The 19,466-nt window shown below is 43.1% G+C and overlaps 1 long non-coding RNA gene across 2 annotated transcripts; it reads right to left on the bottom strand.

Annotated features, from left to right (window-relative positions):
- Positions 1–10,282: 10,282 nt before the first annotated feature.
- LOC147008696 (uncharacterized) lies at positions 10,283–17,901 on the bottom strand. 2 transcript variants are annotated; one of them, XR_015053263.1, is made up of 5 exons: positions 17,519–17,901; positions 16,554–16,624; positions 16,221–16,300; positions 14,694–14,799; positions 10,283–12,754 (listed from the first exon to the last, which is right to left on the bottom strand). It is a non-coding gene; the product is annotated as an uncharacterized LOC147008696 (long non-coding RNA). The 2 variants fall into 2 exon arrangements; XR_015053262.1 differs by lacking the exon at positions 10,283–12,754 and having other exon boundaries at positions 14,166–14,799.
- Positions 17,902–19,466: the final 1,565 nt, after the last annotated feature.

Below are 19,466 nucleotides of genomic sequence, written 5' to 3'. Positions count from 1 at the left end.
TGAATTTATACTAAAACACATTTGCGTATGTCTCATGAATATTACATGAATGTCCCACGAACTCCCGGCGAAATTTGGGATGAACTTCGCCTAGAGTTCGCATACATGTCGCACGACATTAGCGCGATGTTCAGGTGACAAAACTGAGAATTTTTTGGCACATGCAACTGTCGCGCGATGGTCACACGACGGTCGTGCGACCATCGCGCAAATGTCGTGCAACAGTCGCACGACAGCTGTGCGTGACAATTGAGAAATCGGGACTATATATATATATATATATATATATATATATATATATATATATATATATATATATATATATATATATATATATATATATATATATATATGGCCTCTCCTATGGTTGAGGAAGAGAGTGAGGGCTGAACCAAGGACCAGATGGTGGAAGCTGAAGGAGGAAGACTGTTGCGTGAAATTTAGGGAGGAGGTGAGACAAGCGTTGGATGGTGGTAAAGATGGGTGGGATGATTGGGCAACGACAGCAGAAGTTGTGAGGAAGATTGCTCGGAAGGTACTTGGTGTGACATCTGGACAGAGGAAGGAAGAAAAGGAGACTTGGTGGTGGAATGAGGAAGTACAGGAAAGTATAAGGAAGAAGGGGTTGGCGAAAAAGAAGTGGGATAGTCAGAGAGATGAAGAAAGTCGGCAGGAGTATAAGGAGTGGCGTCGAAAAGCAAAAAGAGAGGTGGCTAAGGCCAAGGAAAAGGCATATGACGAGCTGTATGAGAAGTTGGATACAAAAGAAGGGGAAAAGGATTTATACCGATTGGCAAGACAGAGGGACCGAGCTGGGAAGGATGTGCTGCAGGTTAGGGTGATAAAGGACGCAAATGGGAATGTGCTGACGAGCGAGGAGAGTGTGTTGAGAAGGTGGATGGAGTACTTTGAGGAGCTGATGAATGAAGAAAATGAGAGAGAGAGAAGGTTGGAAGAGGTGGAGATAGTGAATCTGGAAGTGGGGTGGATCAGTAAGGATGAAGTGAGGACTGCTATGAAGAAGATGAAAAGTGGAAAGGCGGTTGGCCCAGATGGTATACCAGTGGAGGCATGGAAGTGCTTAGGAGAGATGGCAGTGGGGTTGTTAACCAGATTGTTTAATAAAGTCTTGGAAAGTGAGAGGATGCCGGAGGAGTGGAGATTAAGTGTACTGGTCCCGATTTTCAAGAATAAGGGTGATGTGCAGAGCTGTGGAAATTACAGAGGGATAAAGTTGTTAAGCCACACCATGAAGTTGTGGGAAAGAGTAGTGGAAGCTCGGTTGAGAGGAGAGGTGATGATCTGTGAGCAGCAATATGGGTTTATGCCAGGAAAGAGCACCACTGATGCGATGTTTGCTTTGAGAATGTTGATGGAGAAGTATAGGGAAGGCCAGAAAGAGTTACATTGTGTGTTTGTGGATTTAGAGAAAGCTTATGATAGGGTGCCAAGAGAGGAGTTGTGGTATTGTATGAGGAAGTCGGGAGTGTTGGAGAAGTATGTGAGGATCGTGCAGGATATGTATGAGGACAGTGTGACAGCGGTGAGGTGTGCGGTAGGAATGACGGACCGGTTTAAGGTTAAAGTGGGATTGCACCAAGGATCGACTCTGAGCCCTTTCCTGTTTGCAATGGTGATGGACAGGTTGACGGATGAGATCAGACTAGAGTCTCCATGGACCATGATGTTCGCGGATGACATCATGATCTGTAGGGAGAGTAGGGAGCAGGCTGAATCGAGCCTTGAGAGCTGGAGGTACGCACTGGAGAGAAGGGGAATGTTAGTCAGTCGGAGTAAGACCCAGTACATGTGCGTAAATGAGAGGGAGGGTGGTGGTCTGGTGCAGTTGCAAGGAGTTGAGGTGGGGAAGGTGGATTGGCTTAAATACTTGGGATCAACTGTCCAAAGAAACGAAGAGTGTGGAAGAGAAGTGAAACAGAGAGTGCAGGCAGGATGGAGTGGGTGGAGAAGAGTTGCAGGAGTGATTTGTGACAGAAGGGTAGCTGCAAGAGTGAAGGGGAAAGTATACAAGACGGTAGTGAGACCAGCTATGTTGTATGGTTTGGAGGCGGTGGCGCTAACAAAAAGACAGCAAGCAGAGCTGGAGGTGGCAGAGTTAAAGATGCTGCGATTCTCGTTGGGAGTGACGAGGATGGACAGGATAAGAAATGAGTGTATTAGAGGGACAGCGCTGGTAGGACGGTTTGGAGACAAAGTGAGAGAGGCGAGATTGAGATGGTTTGGACATGTGCACAGGAGGGAAACAGAGTTTATCGGGAGAAGGATGTTGAAGATGGAGCCGCCAGGCAGGAGGAGAAGAGGAAGGCCAAAGAAGAGGTTCATGGATGCGGTGAGGGCGGACATGCGGGTGGTTGGAGTGTCAATGGAAGATGTGGAGGATAGAGCGAAATGGAGACAGTTGGTCCGCTGTGGCGACCCCTAACGGGAGCAAGCCGAAAGAGGAAGAAGAAGATATATATATGGCCTCTCCCTTTCAGCAATCATTTAAGATTGGCTCTTGAAGAGACACAAGTATGGCATGTATGAGAGGCTATTAGAGTAGTAGTAGTAGTAGTAGTAGTAGTAGTAGTAGTAGTAGTAGTAGTAGTAGTAGTAGTAGTAGTAGTAGTAGTAGTAGTAGTAGTACTTTAACTCAGAACAGGAGAGAAAGAGGACAGACAATGCTGGTTTTACAATTTAGACTATGAGTTTGTTGGTTTTTTTTGTTGTTTTTTTTCGTCATATCTGGATTGAAATATTGTGAATCTATCTACATTACATTGCATGGATAACATGTGAATTTCCATGTATATATTAAATTGAGTAGACAATACATTGTGCAAATTTCTGATTAATTTCTTTTGAAATAACAGAACGACATATTGTAGCAAAAGACTTTAATAAATGAAATTGTCACATGAAAATATGCAAGTATCACATGAAAATTTTCAAGTGCAAACAATGCATACACTGTCAAGTTACAAATACATACAAGTTTTCATACAGTATCAAAAAAATAAACAGGTGGCCATGCAGTTTTGTCGCGGTCTCAGGGGTCCCAGGACAGATTATCATTTTTTTCTCCAATCAGTCATAATTTAGTTTCATAGGTCACCAATCCCTCACAAAGTTGTCTCACATTTGTCGCACCTTCTGACTCGCGGAAACTAAATTGAGAATGGTTCAAGACCGGTTCGAGACAACCGTGATGACAATGTGACTATTTTGAGACAAAACTTGTCACATGAATTTTTTGAACATGTTCAAAATTCAAGCGACACCACAGCGACATCCTGTGACTCATGCAAGGAAATTGAGAACCACCGCGAATGTTTTGAGACATTTTGGAGAATCCCGTTCGCATTTTGTCACGAGCTGTCGCAGCCCAGTGAGATACAGGCTTTCCCAGGCCCAGATGCACTTGGGCCAGTATGGGGATTATACATTCGTTATTATTATATTGGTTATTATTATAATCATATGGTTTGAAAGTCATCTAGTTTGATATATTTGCTTTGAATATACAGTGATGGTATTGAGCATTTTACTGGTGCACTTGGGAGAGCGCATTTCTCAATGAGAAATGAAATTAATCAATGATCCTAAGGTTTGAAATGGGAAAGATATCACAGTTGAGAGGGAATTAACAAGACCACAGGATAGTCAACAGAGATTCTTATTCTATTTACTTGTGGCCTGTCAGTATTAAGTCACCCATCTGCAAATTTAATGAGCTCTGACCTTGTCGTTGTGAGAGACCTGATAAGCATAACTATCCTGGAGACGATTAAAATCTTTACCTCAATTCAGCACACTCAAACCATTCTTTCCTGAGTGATTTTAATCTATACTTTAAAACTGATATTATACTTCCATCAGCTTTTACAGCAAATAACGAGTAAGGAGTTTATAATTTGTGGACAAAGAACACTTATCGTGCATTCATCCAGCTACGAGAGAAACGCCTCGATTCCAGTTCCACAAGGATCAGCTCTGGGTCAAGCTAAAGGCCCGGTCACACCTTGACGTTTTAGCCAACGTATGCCGATTTTTGAATTTTTTTTTCTAAAACGCTGGCACACGTTGAATACGTTATGGGTAAGTTTTGATAACATTGAGAGCACACTGAAAAACACTGCCATACGTCGTTGTACGTTGGCTTTAAACGTTGTACTTTTTTGTTGTCCTCAAATTTTTTCATGCTTGAAATTTCACGACGTATGCCGGCGTATGACTCACACGTTCCGCTACGCTGGCCACAAGTTGTATGCACGGTCTGCGATCGTTGACAGATGTCAACACATGCTACTTGTAAGTTAATCATAAGTTGAGACACGCCGAGGCAATGTTTAGCGTACCTGAAACTTATTTCTCACCCATGATTAACGTGTTGTTGGCACATTACGCGATCGTTGCCACACATCGACAGACGTTACTTTTAAGTTACTCATAGGCTGAAAGACGTCGGTATAATGGATCGTCCTTGCGTCAGCGTCCACGGCCACGGCCTGGACACTTATTTGCAGCATTCTTCAAACTTTTCTTCGGCATGACGAGGATGTTCACACTTCGATGTCTAGCTTGGCTATGATTCCAATTGTCCATCGGCAGCGTCTATTTAAAATAGTTGAGTTTGAGCGTTTTAACACGTTCAGAAGAAACGCTTCGAATTTCCAAACCCCAGCGTCAAAAAACAAAGGCGAGTGACAGCAATTTAAATCGTTCATTGTAAACAATGAAAATAGCTGAGTGGTACCGTTTAAAAGTCGTTGAGTGTAAAAAAAATCCAATTGTTGAGCGCAAGCGTCTACTTTCAATAGTGGAGATGCAGCCATTTAAATCGATGAGTGGCAGCCTATGAATAGCAACCCTACGTCACCGGCAAAGATAAACTGCCGCACGATATGGATAAGTTAGGCTATCGTTGGGCATAGTTTGTGAACGCCGGCTTCACGATAATTATTCGTTGGTATACCGTATCTATAAGTAATCAAAGCGCTCTATGCACATTATTACTTCATTGTGCATTTGTCCCACCTGTTATGAATAGACTTAAATCGTAAAAACAAGCCATAGCTCATTGTTGAAAAAGCCCCATAAAAAATTAGCCGCGAAGAACTTCGAACAATGGTGAAAAGATGTCTCCTACCCGTGGACACGCGGACGCAAGGACGATCCATCATAACCCACACCCTCCCCCTCACATTCACCTACTACTGCCAACATGAACAAACTACTACAAATACTAATACTAATACTGATACTGTTACTGCTGACATGGACATCGACTCAAAAAGGACTCGAAAACACTGTTGGATTCCCCTTTTATGAGCAGCATTTTTATATACCAATTCCCAAAACTGCTGGGGACACGTCTTTATATGGCAGTTGTAAGCTAGAAACACGTTAATTTTTTTTTTTTTGTCGACCGGAAGACGTCATTGGAATACGTCTACATACGTCGATGTGTGTTGGGACTACATAAAGAATTGGTTCAAAGCACGTCAAACATAAGTTAGAAATAAGTCGCGTAAAAAAGGCATTACCGCGACGTGTTTCGACTTATGAGTAGCTTATAAGTAGCCTTTGTGGACGTGTGTAAGCGTCCACATATAGTGTGTAAAACTTTTCCCCATCGCATGCGGAACGTGTGTCATACGCCGAGTACGTCATAAAATTTTGAACATGTTTAAAATTTCTTGACGTACTCTACTTACTACGACGTATGATAGCGTACTTTAGCGTTCTACTCACGTATACCAAACTTACTCATACCGTATTTGACGTGCCCCAACGTTTTAGACATTTTTCTTAGGTCGGCATACGCTGGCAAGATCGCCAAGGTGTGACCGCGATGTTGACACTTCCATTTCTACGGAAGTTATGATTCGAATCGTTGTGCATCAGCCTTTTAATAGGCTACGTCACGACATCGTCGGCGATGCGTGCAACGCGCTATGCCTAAGTTAGACTATCGTTGGGCATCGGTTGTGTTGGCCGACAACAGGTTCAGCATTCGTTGGTATAAGTTATCTATAACACAACGAAACGTTCTGTGTCCATTACAAATGCGTTATACATAAGACCAAGTTGCTATGAATTCGTCTGAATCTTTAAAAAAAAACATCAAAAGTTCAACGTAAGCCAGCGTTTTACATACATTTTAATACGTTGCCTTAGCTGGCTAAAACGTCAAGGTGTGACCAGGCCTTAAGTGCAAGAATAGTTGAAAGGAGGGTTTTTCTTTATATTTTGTTTCCCCGTTGTTTGTATATGAGTCTGTGTGAAAGGCCTCGACTGGAGGATTTTTTTTATTCCATATTATTATCAGTTCCTTTTGAATTATCGTCCTATGTGAATATTTGTTTTATTTTTCATTAAATGTATTCCTTTTAAGATAATGTAGCATTGTGCTGTCCTGGTGCAGCACCCATGTGCTGTGTTCCTTCCCGTGCTCCTCCTGGGTGGATTATCTCTCCGCCATTATGCCCCGTTAATGCACACGCATTAATTTCCGAGTGTCAGTTGTAGCCTTCAAGGGAGAAGCTTTGCTATCCATCCAGGTAGGGTTTTAACCACTTCACACGACAATACTGAGAGCGGAATAATTGGGGAAATGATTGACATGGTACATATAAGGCAACACTCGTTAAATAAACACTTAATGCCGCTCTCTGGGAAAATTAAATAATTAAAAAAAAATGGAAAAATTAAATATAGTAATTGAAAAATTTTAAATATTTAAATAATGCAATTTAAAATTGGAAAAATAATAGAACTGAAAATTAAATGATTAAAAAATTGAAAAAGAATTGAAAATATATATATATATATATATATATATATATATATATATATATATATATATATATATATCGAATAAAGCAGGAGTGTCTGTGTCTGTGTGTCTGTCTGTCTGTCTGTCTGTCTGTCCCTGATCTACTCACTCAGATTTGGGGCTAGCCTCCTGTGGAATATTTTGGGGTTCCAGCAGGTGTCTTTAGGTGGGTAGAAGGTTTCATAAATTTCTCAATACAATTATGATTTTGAGTGCCCACCTGTACGAAGCTGCTCCCTCTCCGCATGTAAATCATTCATGGGTTGAGCATTTGCAGCTTCACTATTTACTACCTGTGGAAATATTCGCTAGTTCGGATATATCTCAATAAAATTGTGCTTTTGAGTGTCCACCCAAAGGACAACGCATTTTCTCTATCCTAAGGTGGATGGAAGATTTCATAAATTTCTCAACACAATTATGATTTTGAATTTCCACCCAAACAAAGCTGCTCCCTCTCCGCATGTAAATCATTCATGGGTTCGGCATTAACAGTTTCACCATTTCCTGCATCTGGAAACATTCACTGGTTCACTAATCTAAACTAATAAATGTCAGAGTGTATCAGTGTATGTGTCATTGTGTCAGAGTGTCTTCTCCATAACTCCAAAACTATGAAGCCTAGCTGCATGAAACTTTGCATGCATACAAAGAGAACTTCAACGGAGTACAGAGTGAAAATTGGGGGTTTGGGTTAATTAAAACACCCATTTTGAAAATAATTAATGGCCTTATTTAATTATATCCTTCATCAGGTGATCCGCGGTTACCTCGCTCTCTCTCAATGGGGTCTTAATTCGCTATTTTTTTTGGCCTGCTCAACAATGCCTGGACTTGGAACAGGCCACAATAATTTTTAAAAATAAAGTTTTTTTTCCTCACTATATCCATCGACTTGAACAAAGTTCAGGGGACACTTGCCATCTTTTGGCCCCATATTGTTCTGCGGTGCATCAGGCGTTTGCTGGCTCACTGAAAATGTGCAATTTTATTTCACACTAAGCTTCCCCTTTTTATGATCTTCTTTCATGATACATCCCAAAACTTCAGCATAGATAAATACATATAAAAATTTAACGTTTCATTTTTAAAAGTTTCTTCAACCATTTCGTCAGAGTGCTTGGTTAAGTCACTTGGTGCATGCTCTTCAAGTTTTGATGGCGATACCACAGTGAGGAAGGCAAAACAAATTAGATGATTATAATGAGCAAAAATGTTTCAGTTGTTATGAAGTAATGAATCGCCACATCACAGCAGGATAGCTGAGAGGTACACATACTCTCTCTCAGCTGTCAAGCCAGGGTTCTAATCCCGACCTAGCTATAAACAGTCATCTCTGTGTTTCACAGGCAGGGTGATTCATTAATTTGTGTGCCATTTATTCGATGGACGTAAAACTGGACGTCACATCTGTCGGATAACCCCCTTCTCTCTTCTCCCCCTCTCTCCCATCTCTCCCATCTCTCCCATCCCCTCTCTCGCTGTTCCCCTCCCTCTCTCCAATGCCCTCTACCCCTCCCCTTCTCTCGCCTCTCCCTCTATCCTTCTCTCTCCCACCCCCCCCTGCTCCTCACCCATTCCCCTCTGTTAAGAGGACTGTTAAGGATTGACAGTTTAGTTTTGAATTTAAAACTGCTTCCCCAGAGGATATGAATCAGATCCAGAGTGAGCCAACGGGAGGGTTGCAAAGTTTGCTGCATGTACGAGCATGCATGCATGCAGGCAGGCCTTTGCTAGGAAGATAGAATGGGTTTTAAATGCTCCCATCCCGTTTTACATAGAACCCAGAGATTAAAAAGAAAATGTTGCTGTTTCGGTGCAATTTATCACCCTTCCCTTCCCCTCCCCTCACATTGCCTTCCCTTCCCCTCCTCTTATGCCACCTTCCTTTCCCCTCACACTGCCTCCCTCCACCTCCTCTCACGCTTACCCCCTCCCCTCTCTACCCCCCATTGACATCTCCCAGCGGTCACCGCATGCTGTATTAACGTGCTGTTTTAATATACCCTATTTCATTCATCCTATACTACCCTCCCCCTTCCCATTCTTCACAAGTGCCACTACTAAATGCAAGTCGAGAACCACTGTCCTCATGCTTACCTCCCCCAAACCCCCCTTCTCCCCACTTACCCTCCTCCTTGCTCCCACCCCCCCCAGCCTCTCAGAGTGTAAAGTGACAATTTGGCAAGGCATCGCTCCTTCCTCACCTCTTCTAGCTTCCCCACCCCACCACCCACCTTGCCCCCCCTCTCCTCTCTCCCTCCCTCTCCCTCCTTCCCCCCCCCCCTTCATATTCCAGTCAGCGAAGCGGCAGATTGTATTTGCTAGTATCTCGATAAAATTGACATTTTGCATTCTTTCTCCCCATACAACGTCGATCATTCTCTGCATGTAAACACATTGGCAGCTTTGGCAATTTCTCAATACAAGTCAGAGTCTCAGTTTCCACCCATGAAATGCCGCAATTTTTCACGTTTAAACATGTTCATGGATTCGACATTTGCAGTTTCGCCATTGACTGTGCATAGAAACATTCCCCACCTTCTGGTGGGGTCAGCTGAAGTCAGATTTTTGCCCAAGTCATTCACGAAGCAGCTGTCTATTCTTGACATTCGACTGAAGGTGGCACAGAAATGTGGAATTTGTTAGTTCATGGTTTGGCATTCACCATTTCCACATTGGCTGTTTGTTTATGAGCACTCAAAGGTGCAACACATACTACAATGGTTCAAAATACCAAGAAAAGAAAAAAAGAAGAGAAATAGTCTTCTTGACAAGAGGAAGCTCTAACGATCAAAAGAAACAAAGGCACAGACTGAATGAGGCTGGTAAAACACAAGAACACGTAAAAAAAAACCACTGAATCACAATTTATCTGGAATAACCCATTTCCTTCATCATGCTAAATAAAAGGTAATCCCCCTTCCCCAGCCAACACCATCACCATCGTCATTGTTAACAACTTCATAATCATCATTGAAGGTACATTGATTTTACACAAAACTCACAGTTTTGGGGACAGCCCCACCAACTTTTCTGTGCAGCTTTTGGGGTCCCAGCACATGTCCTAAAGTGGGTGGAAGTTTTCATAAAATTTCTCAAAACAATTTTTTTTTTTTGAGATCTTCGGATCCCATCCACGCGTAGCACAGGTACCGCGTTAGTAAATAAATAAAAAAGCAAATATTTAAATAATAATAAAAAATTGGAAATTGAAAAAATATATATTTGAAATTAAATAATTGAAAAATGGGGAACTAAAATAATTGAAAATATTAAATATTTGAAAATTAAATAATTGAAAATTGTACAAAATAAAAACAAAAAACTAACTTTTAATTGAAAATTTTAATAATTAAATAACAACAATAATTTAAATAATGGAAACATTGTTCTTCAAAAAGTGGATACCTCGGACACCAAGATGAAATACTTAATGCCTCCCTCCCGGAACCAAAATAACTGAGAAGACTATGTTTACTTCCATGGGAAAAGTTGCGAATGATATTTCGAGCATTTGCACCTAATCAGAGCAACCTCCTTTTGCTCTGATTGATGAAGGGCAAATCTCAAAACGTCAGCAAGTTTTAGTGGAAAATATTCATTGTTTATCTTGTCTGCCCCACGTAGTGACATAGCCAACATAGCCCTCATAGACACTCGTATACCATTATATCATTTACATATGAACATTATTCAAAAGTTCCATTCAGATCAGTACAAAATGTTTAAAACTGATTGGCCTGATAGATGAGCTCAGAGGTAGTGCATTCACCTTTGAGTTGTCTCATATGGGTCCCATTCCCGACCTAATTATGAACCATCATTGCGTACTCAGTGATCAGCACTCACTTAAGCTAGGTGACATCTGCAAGCATTAGCTGGTGGATGATAAAGATCACACTGTCTTTTGCAAGAGTAGGCCATTGTGTGCTGGCATCCATGACAAAATTCTAAACTCCTGCCCTGTCTACCCAAGAGGCAATGGCAAACAACCCAAGAGACTACTTCAGCAACAATGATGCTTTATAAAGAATATACACATTGAATTATATTTTATAGTTGAATAAAGACAGTTAGAAAAGATAAAATTAGCTTTAAAAGTGGCCGGCTATAAAAGTTGCGGCGCCCAATTTGTTTGAAAATCATAGGATTAGTCTAATTGCATCTAACTAGAAAGACCTTCTCTCTGCAGAAGCAGCAAGGTTGGGTTCTAAAGGGGAGGTGGGGTAGGGGTGGTCAGGACTTAGTAGATAGAACATACTATGAGTACAACCACCAAGTTTCAATGCATTTCTTCGCACAAACATGTGTTTCAATGCATTCCCCCCACATGTATGATAACTATAATTTTCATGATACTATAACACAGAGAGAATTTTCATATTTTAAAATGATTCGTTCAACTTTGAATTTTGTTTTTTTTAGCGATAACATCAAGGTTTCAAGTTGTCCACATAAGCAAAGGAAATAGAGATAAAGAGTGGGAGTAGGACAAAGGGAGGAGGAATACCCAATGAGTCTGTACATGTGAGAATGAAGTCATAGATATCACTATCAGTCTTTTCCATCACTATCATTAAGGAGTATTAATAAACCACATCAAGGAATTCCAATCAGAATTGCTCAATATGCTCTGAAGTAGCACGATCTTCTCAAACAAGTATAGTTATTGAATGACCATTAACGATATTTGGGACCAAACAATGGAATCATATTAATTATTTGAGTGTACAGTGCATCAAAATACTTTCTTGAAAGTTTCATAACAATTATTTTTCATAAATCGTTCTAAAATTAGTCCTGAAAAGGGCATTTTGATGAAGGTGAAGGTGATGAAGGTTGCACTTGGTAACCAAAGACAGCCAAAGACGACATGTGAACACCTCGTAGCATAAGTTTGTTTTAAATGTAAGAGCTGCCATTCGCTCAGCAACCGCACTCCGAAATAGCTACCAGTTGCGACCCACAGTTTGGAATACAAGCTACCTGTAATGAATGTTTAGAGTTACCTGCAGTGAAAAAAAACATGTAGTACAGTACAAAAGCAAACTGCCTTAATTGAGGGGCATTGGTGGCCACAGGCATTAAATAGGTTTGATGTGTTCACATTGTTTGTTTGAAGGTATTAAACCCATTTCTTTTTAATGTTTATTGGTCCACATTATGACCAGTTACACAAAAGGCAAAAATAAAAGCTTACAAAAGGCTGAATATTGGCAGCAAGTGGCACAGTTTTAATCCACCGTGATTAAAGGTCACATCCGAGCTGATACGTGGGTAATAAGGGCACTGACACGATGAAAGGCAAGAAAGATGAGGGTAGTTCAAATGTGACGTGGACTTTTGTTTAGAAAAGGAACAGAATATGTGGATTAATAACTTGTGAAGACATTTGTCTTTATAGTATCGGTAACATTTATACATAATCACAGGTCTCCAGCTTTAATTTAGCAGACTCAGTGGCATTTTGACTGGTCTCGGTGATGTAATGGTCAGAGTGTCCGCTCTGAGTCTGGGTGGTTCGTACCCTGGCAGAGTCACACAAAAGACTTTAAAAATGGTACAGTATGTGCTGCTTCCTTGCTTGACACTCAGCATTTAATAAGGGATAGAGCATGATATCCAAATTGTCCACAGTGTGCATCCTCACCCTTTCCCTCATTCTTCGCCACATCCCATATTTCTCCAAGTCCCTCTCAATTTTGTCCCTCGTCCCTGCTGTTGATGTCCCTCCCCCATCTTTCTAATGTTTCATTTGTTCTGTTACATCCTGATCTGATCTATTATATGTTCTTGCGCCTCCACAAGCCTCGACTTGTATATAAAAAATGAGCACAGATAAACCCCGTGGATACACATCCCTTGTTGAAGGGAAAGCACGAGGGGGGAAATTCTTCTTATTACTCCCACCGACTGTGGAAAAAAAAGCAACATCACAAAATGGACCAGGAAGTTGCGTCACTTTCCACAAAGTCACTGGCTGTGTTTGTCTCAAGTCAAGTTAATGTCTCTCTGAATGTGTAAGAATTGTGGAACAACTCCTCCATGAGAGTTAGACACAAAAAAGGGCATGTGATGGGATTGTGGGGGGAAGGAGTTGAGCACTTGCGGTCGGAGGGGAATTGAGTCCTTGCGGTCTGAGGGGAGTTGACCACTTGCGGTCGGAGGGGAGTTGACCACTTGCGGTCGGAGGGGAGTTGAGCACTTGCGGTCGGATAGGAGTTGAGCACTTGCGGTCGTAGGGGAGTTGAGCACTTGCGGTCGGAGGGGAGTTGAGCACTTGCGGTCGGAGGGGAGTTGAGCACTTGCAGTCGAAGGGGAGTTGAGCACTTGGGGTCGGAGGGGAGTTGAGCACTTGTGGTTGGAGGGGAATTGAACACTTGCGGTCGGAGGGGAGTTGACCACTTGCGGTCGGAGGGGAGTTGAGCACTTGCGGTCGGATGGGCGTTGAGCACTTGCGGTCGGAGGGGAATTGAGCACTTGCGGTCGGAGGGGAGTTGACCACTTGCGGTCGGATGGGAGTTGAGCACTTGCCGTCGGAGGGGAGTTGAGCACTTGCGGTCGGAGGGGAGTTGAGCACTTGCGGTCGGAGGGAAGTTGAGCACTTGCGGTCGAAGGGGAGTTGAGCACTTGGGGTCGGAGGGGAGTTGAGCACTTGCGGTCGGAGGGGAGTTGAGCACTTGCGGTCGGAGGGGAGTTGAGCACTTGCGGTCGGAGGGGAGTTGAGCACTTGCGGTCGGAGGGGAGTTGAGCACTTGCGGTCGGAGGGGAGTTGAGCACTTGCGGTCGGAGGGGAGTTGAGCACTTGCGGTCGGAGGGGAGTTGAGCACTTGCGGTCGGAGGGGAGTTGAGCACTTGCGGTCAGATGGGAGTTGAGCACTTGCGGTCGGAGGGGAGTTGAGCACTTGGGGTTGGAGGGGAGTTGAGCACTTGGGGTTGGAGGGGAGTTGAGCACTTGGGGTCGGAGGGGGACGGGGTTGATTTAATCAAGTAACATTTTTCGGGAGCACATAGCTTGACAATATTGAATTCCCATGACAATTAACTTTTCTTTGCATAATGCTGTTGAAGTCACATTTTACATGATGTCGAGTTTTTGAGGGTACCTGCTCATGAAGAATAATGCAGGTCAAACTTGAAGCACCCTGACCCTTCACCAGGTCGCTTAAATTCAGTGACTTCATCATCATCATGTGAAAACCAGCAGCTAAACATATATATATATATATATATATATATATATATATATATATATATATATATATATATATATATATATATATATATATATATATATATATATATATATATTGCATAAAGATGAATAGAATCCAGCCATTAACTGACACGAATGTTATGTTGACATTTTTTACACGTTTTTTGTCACCACATGACACCTAGCGTACTGCAAGCTCAGGGAGGCTATCACAGCGCCAAGGTGAAGGTGAAAATTATGTATCACGAATTCCTGCTGCCTCGCAATCTGCAACTTGTTAATTTAAACATGAACATGTGTATGTGCAACAATTCTTCAACCAAATGGGGGGAAACGTCTTTCAATCAAGGGTGCCTTCTCGTGTATTATCAAAGTATGCACTCAAAACGAATTGTTATTCTCCAGAACAATTCAAAAGTGGATAATAAAACACAAAATGATAAATTGTACTCTATGTAGATATTAATAGTTTCTGGTCCTTTCGAGAAACCATCCCAGGAGGGATACAAAGTTATTCTGAGCCACTCAAAGGAGCACTTGCCGCCTGTGTCAAGCTGGTGACAGCTATGGCCTGTGTGCAGATGATTTATTATCAGAGAAGATGCAGTGATTCGACAAGTGTAATGTTACCTTTACCTGTTCATGTGCACACTGTATTCACGCTTCACCATTTGTTTTAACGAGTCCTCTGATGCGTCTCGGAGGTCACTTCAACGAAACTTGAGAAATGTCGACTTTTCCACTGCAAATGATAAAAATCAGTATTATTGTAAGTTATCTTGAGAACAAATATGCAAACGCCAAAGGTGTGTGTGTGTGTGTGTGTGTGTTGGTGTGTGTGTGTGTGTGTGTGTGTGTGTGTGTGTGTGTGTGTGTGTGTGTGTGTGTGTGTGTGTGTGTGTGTGTGTGTGTGTGTGTGTGTGTGTGTGTGTGTGTGTGTGTGTGTGTGTGTGTGTGTGTGTGTGTGTGTGTGTGTGTGTGTGTGTGTGTGTGTGTGTGTGTGTGTGTGTGTGTGTGTGTGTGTGTGTTAAGGAGCAGGCAGCAAGTTGTAAAGAAGAATTCCTCGACCTACAACTATATTTAGTGGATACAGCATGGAGATAGAACGAGGTCCCAAAGGAGCTGTACTTGCACCCGTCCCAACGAAAGCAGACTTTCATATGCAGTAAGGACACAAGACTTACTGGTAATTATAAACGTGAACTGTTTGATTATTATTAATTATTTTAACAACTACAGTACTCATAGCACTGCTCTGAGTCAGTCTCTCGATCATATCCTGTCTCAACTGGATCAATAATACCTTCATTTCCGGCAGTTCACAATGGCATAACTGGTGTTTTCTACACATGTGAAACTCTAAACATAATATAGACCTCAGTAGAGGAGTAGAGGTGCCAACTGGTGGGGTATGTAGTATGGGGAAATGGTTGCTGGGATATTGCAGAAGGTAGCTGAAGAATAACTGTAGGAGTCCCTGTGTGGGTTCACCAAAGGATTAAGCTAATCGGACATGACTTTCACCTTGTACGCCAATTGGTAGACAAATCTTGGGAGCACAGAGCAAAATCGTTCTTCCTCTTTTTCACCATAACAAGACACACGACTCTGTTCCACAAGCTGCAATGTAGACAGCACTGGGTAAACTAAGTGTACCTGATCAAATGGCTGAGCTCATTTGATCCCTTCAACAATACATTCACACCACAATAGTCTCCTGGATGGTAACCTTTTGGAAGATATTGATGTGAACAATGGGAAAACACAGCGACGCTGCACGGCACTGGTTCTGTTTAACTTGTGTGGGGAACATCCAAGAGTTGACGAGATAGAAGGAATATAAATCTATTTAACGTATAAACTAGACAGGAAGCGGTTTCAAAGGTTGACACACAATGGCGATGAGATGCACTTGACTGCCAATTTGCCGATGGCACGGCATTCCATGCTACAACTAAGCCTGCTACTGAGAGAGTCATGCAAGAGTAGCAGCTGATCAGTGGAGAGTTTTGGCTATGAGTTAGCATTCGCGAACTGAAGCTCATGGCAACTGGAAGAAAAACAATAAAGAGGACAAAGCTCATATAACTGTGATTGGGGGACTGGGGAGCGGGAGGACCAGGAGGTGGGATCGAGATAATGTCCAGAAGTGAATTTCCATACCTCAGATCTGTGATCACGTCATCAGGAAGGATGGACTCGCATGTTGAAAAGCCAAATCCGCAGGGATCAGGCATCCAGAGCTTTTGACACCCGATGCAGGGCAGTGTTCATGGATAACAACATAAGAGTGGAGACTAAATATGAATAATATAAAAAATAAGACAAGACTCTTTTCACCAGAAATGCACATGTACTAAACAGGGAATCTCAAATAGATAGCAATGGATACAACATATAGATGTAACATGACAAGAAGTTAGGCAATGATCTGGAGACACGAACAGCAGGAGATAAAGTAACCAAGTGCTGCCTTCAGTCGTTAGGCCACCTTACCTGCATGCACAACCATCGTACACAAATAGGAGTCTTTTCAGTTGGCTACCTGTCTCCTTCCAAAGGGTCGTCTGAAAAGGTGGAGAGTTGTGATTCATAAATATGTTCAGGAAATTAAAGTGCCAAAGGATAGTTCGTACAAGCTGGCATTTAAATCTCAGGCTCGATGGCATGCCATCTTTGAGCCAGGCCTGGAAGGAGACTCCTATAAAGAACAGCAACAACAAACACTTCAACAAGAACCAAACATGACAGCAGATTTGAGAACATGACAAAATGACAAAATGACGCATTAATATATATCGGAAAGATGAAGCCTGTTGGTATTGTTATGGGGCCAGGGGGGTCGGCCGCGAGCATGACCGCAAGATGGAGCCGCGAGCCATCTCAACCGATCGCCTGGAATGTAAAGGTCGTCACCCCGGATAAGTCCGGAGCGGACGGCTCCTGACTGGATCGAAGTTCGCCAATGGATAGATCACGTGGGGTAGGGTCGATTGCCAACTTTTCAATTTACCTAAGTACCCACGTGGTCTGACTATCGGGGAAGTTCACCCTCGGCCGACTTTGTCCGAATCGAGTCGCTATCGCCGACTCGGATCCGGCGTAACCGAGCGGAATTACCAAAGTCGGGCCGGACCAAATGAACAAGTTACGAACACTAATCCTCAAACACGCATCATGTCGAGCCAATGAAAGAAACACAAAACGAGCTGATACATTTAACAATTGGGGTTTATTTATACAGTAATAATGGGGAACTAGGGAACACAAAAGAGCAGAACTATATCGAATATCAGAAATGCATGCAATATGTGCAGCACACAAAGCACTTAACAGTTTTCTACTTGTTAGACGGGCCCACGGACAAACATACACACACACAAGAAATGGTGGCTGGTGCCTTTAATGCGGATTTCAGCTCGGAGGGACAGATGAGCTGAAGCCCAGGGACTGCCTCGGACCTTTCCACCTCGTGTGGTCTTCAAGCTGTTCGGACCGGGAACCAGCGTGGGCGGGCTGGATACAATCACCGCGATCCTCTCTGAGCTCAGGTGGATCCCCTCGCGCTCTGGACCACGTGCTGGTGAGACGAGGCACCGATCCTTCCCGACCCGATGCGTCGCTTCCCCAAAGAACCACCGACCAAGATGAGGCCAAGAAGTCACACCAAACTGGGAACCAAGCAGAGACCAGGAAGAGCTCCACGCACCAAGAAAAGCCAGCCAAACCAAGATGAGGCCACGAAGCAGAGCAACCAACTCCACCAAGCAGAACAAAAGCCACCAGAACACGAGCCTGATGAACCCCGAAGGCTCACTGAAGACTAACCCAAGACTAACCAGAACCAACCCGAGCCAAGCAGAGGGTCCCCCTATTATCCCTCTCAGCCCCGCCTCGCTTCCGGCGTGACTCATTCGGCCTTGTGCATCGTCCCCCGCAACCACGGGTGGGGGCTGTTTATGTTGCTTTCTGCTGGACCCGCCCCAACCGTCATCCCTGTTTACGCTGTTGAATCACGGGACGGGAGGGCTCTTCTTCTTCTTAGTCGTGGAGGAGGGTCGTTCTGATTGAACCCTAACTATTAAAATGAATCACAGTGCATTTACACAGATTTACCCATTAAACAATGGAAGGCGAGCTATCTACAGAACACGTACTTGTACTGTATGGGCGTAGCCCAGGTCGCGGTTGGTGGTGGTCACGTCGTTGGGGCTTCATATGTCACGACTCGCCCACTGGGGGCTTGTAGTACGAGTAGCGTCAGAAGCAGCATGTACGGTCATTAGCAGTGGCTGGTGGGTCGTGTGCTTGTAGAGTGCATCGAGTACGTAATAAAGCGGAGTTACGGGCACCGTAAGCTCACACTTCCGCTCGTGGCAATAAAGCAGGGTTGTGCTATTCCCTCGCTCGTGTCTGCCTCAGCGCACCTCCACCACGACATTACAGTACTTACCGAGATAACTGAGCTAAAAGGACCTGAATGTTGAGTGCGATCATGGTTTCCAGATTCGCAACAGTATTCTACATGGTGCTGCCAATAGCAATGTGTAACAGGTATGTAGTTTCACAGCCATGGAGGATTCTCAGTGCACTCGTGCAGACGAAAAACACAGTGACATCATGCTGGAAACTAAACTCATTCTCCATTTTTGGGGGTGATGTGGCCATACAAGTATACCTGTGTATACAGTATATACAGTGCCTACAGAAAGTCGACACCACCTTTCAAAATTTTCAACTTTTGTTGCCTTATAGCCTGGAATTAAATTGCACTAAATCAGACTTTTTCCACCTTTATTCACACATCGTAACCCACAACTTGCAAGTGAAAAACAAATTCCACAAATTTCAGAAAAATAATTTAAAATACAAAACTAGAATATCTTGGGTGGATAAGTGTCTGTCTGTCTGTCTGTCCCCTGTTGCGACTTCTCCGGCCAAACCGCTGGGTCGATCCAATAAATTTGGCAGCAACGTTCCACTCTTGACTGGTGACCGGGATTGCAAAACTCATTCGGGTCATGTGACTTTAAGGAGGTCAAAATGGCAGACTTAGGAAATTCCTTCAAAAAATCTTCTTATCCAGACCCACCAGTCAGAATGCTACCACATTTGGGTTACAACATTAGGACAGGGTCGTGATGTTAATTTGCAGAGGTCATGCCGATAACTTGAACGGAAGTGTGTCAAAATGGCGGACTTCGAAATTTTTGGGGAAAAATCACATGAATTCTTTCAAAAGTCTTCTTCTCCAGATCCGCCAGTCAGAGTGCTACCAAATTTGTGTTGCAACATTAGGCCAGGGATGTGATAAGCTACAGGTCCAGTGGCCCTAAAAAGCATTCCAAAAGCCCATCCACATCCACTTTGTGCTCAAACTAAATTTGATGAAAACAGCAGCTTATATAT

This window comes from Eptatretus burgeri, chromosome 18, assembly GCF_056783735.1.
Source record: "Eptatretus burgeri isolate ZD-2024b chromosome 18, Ebu_testis_v1, whole genome shotgun sequence".
NCBI lineage: Eukaryota > Metazoa > Chordata > Myxini > Myxiniformes > Myxinidae > Eptatretus > Eptatretus burgeri.
Note: the sequence above shows the minus strand (reverse complement) of the source record. Positions and strands in the feature narration are given on the sequence as shown.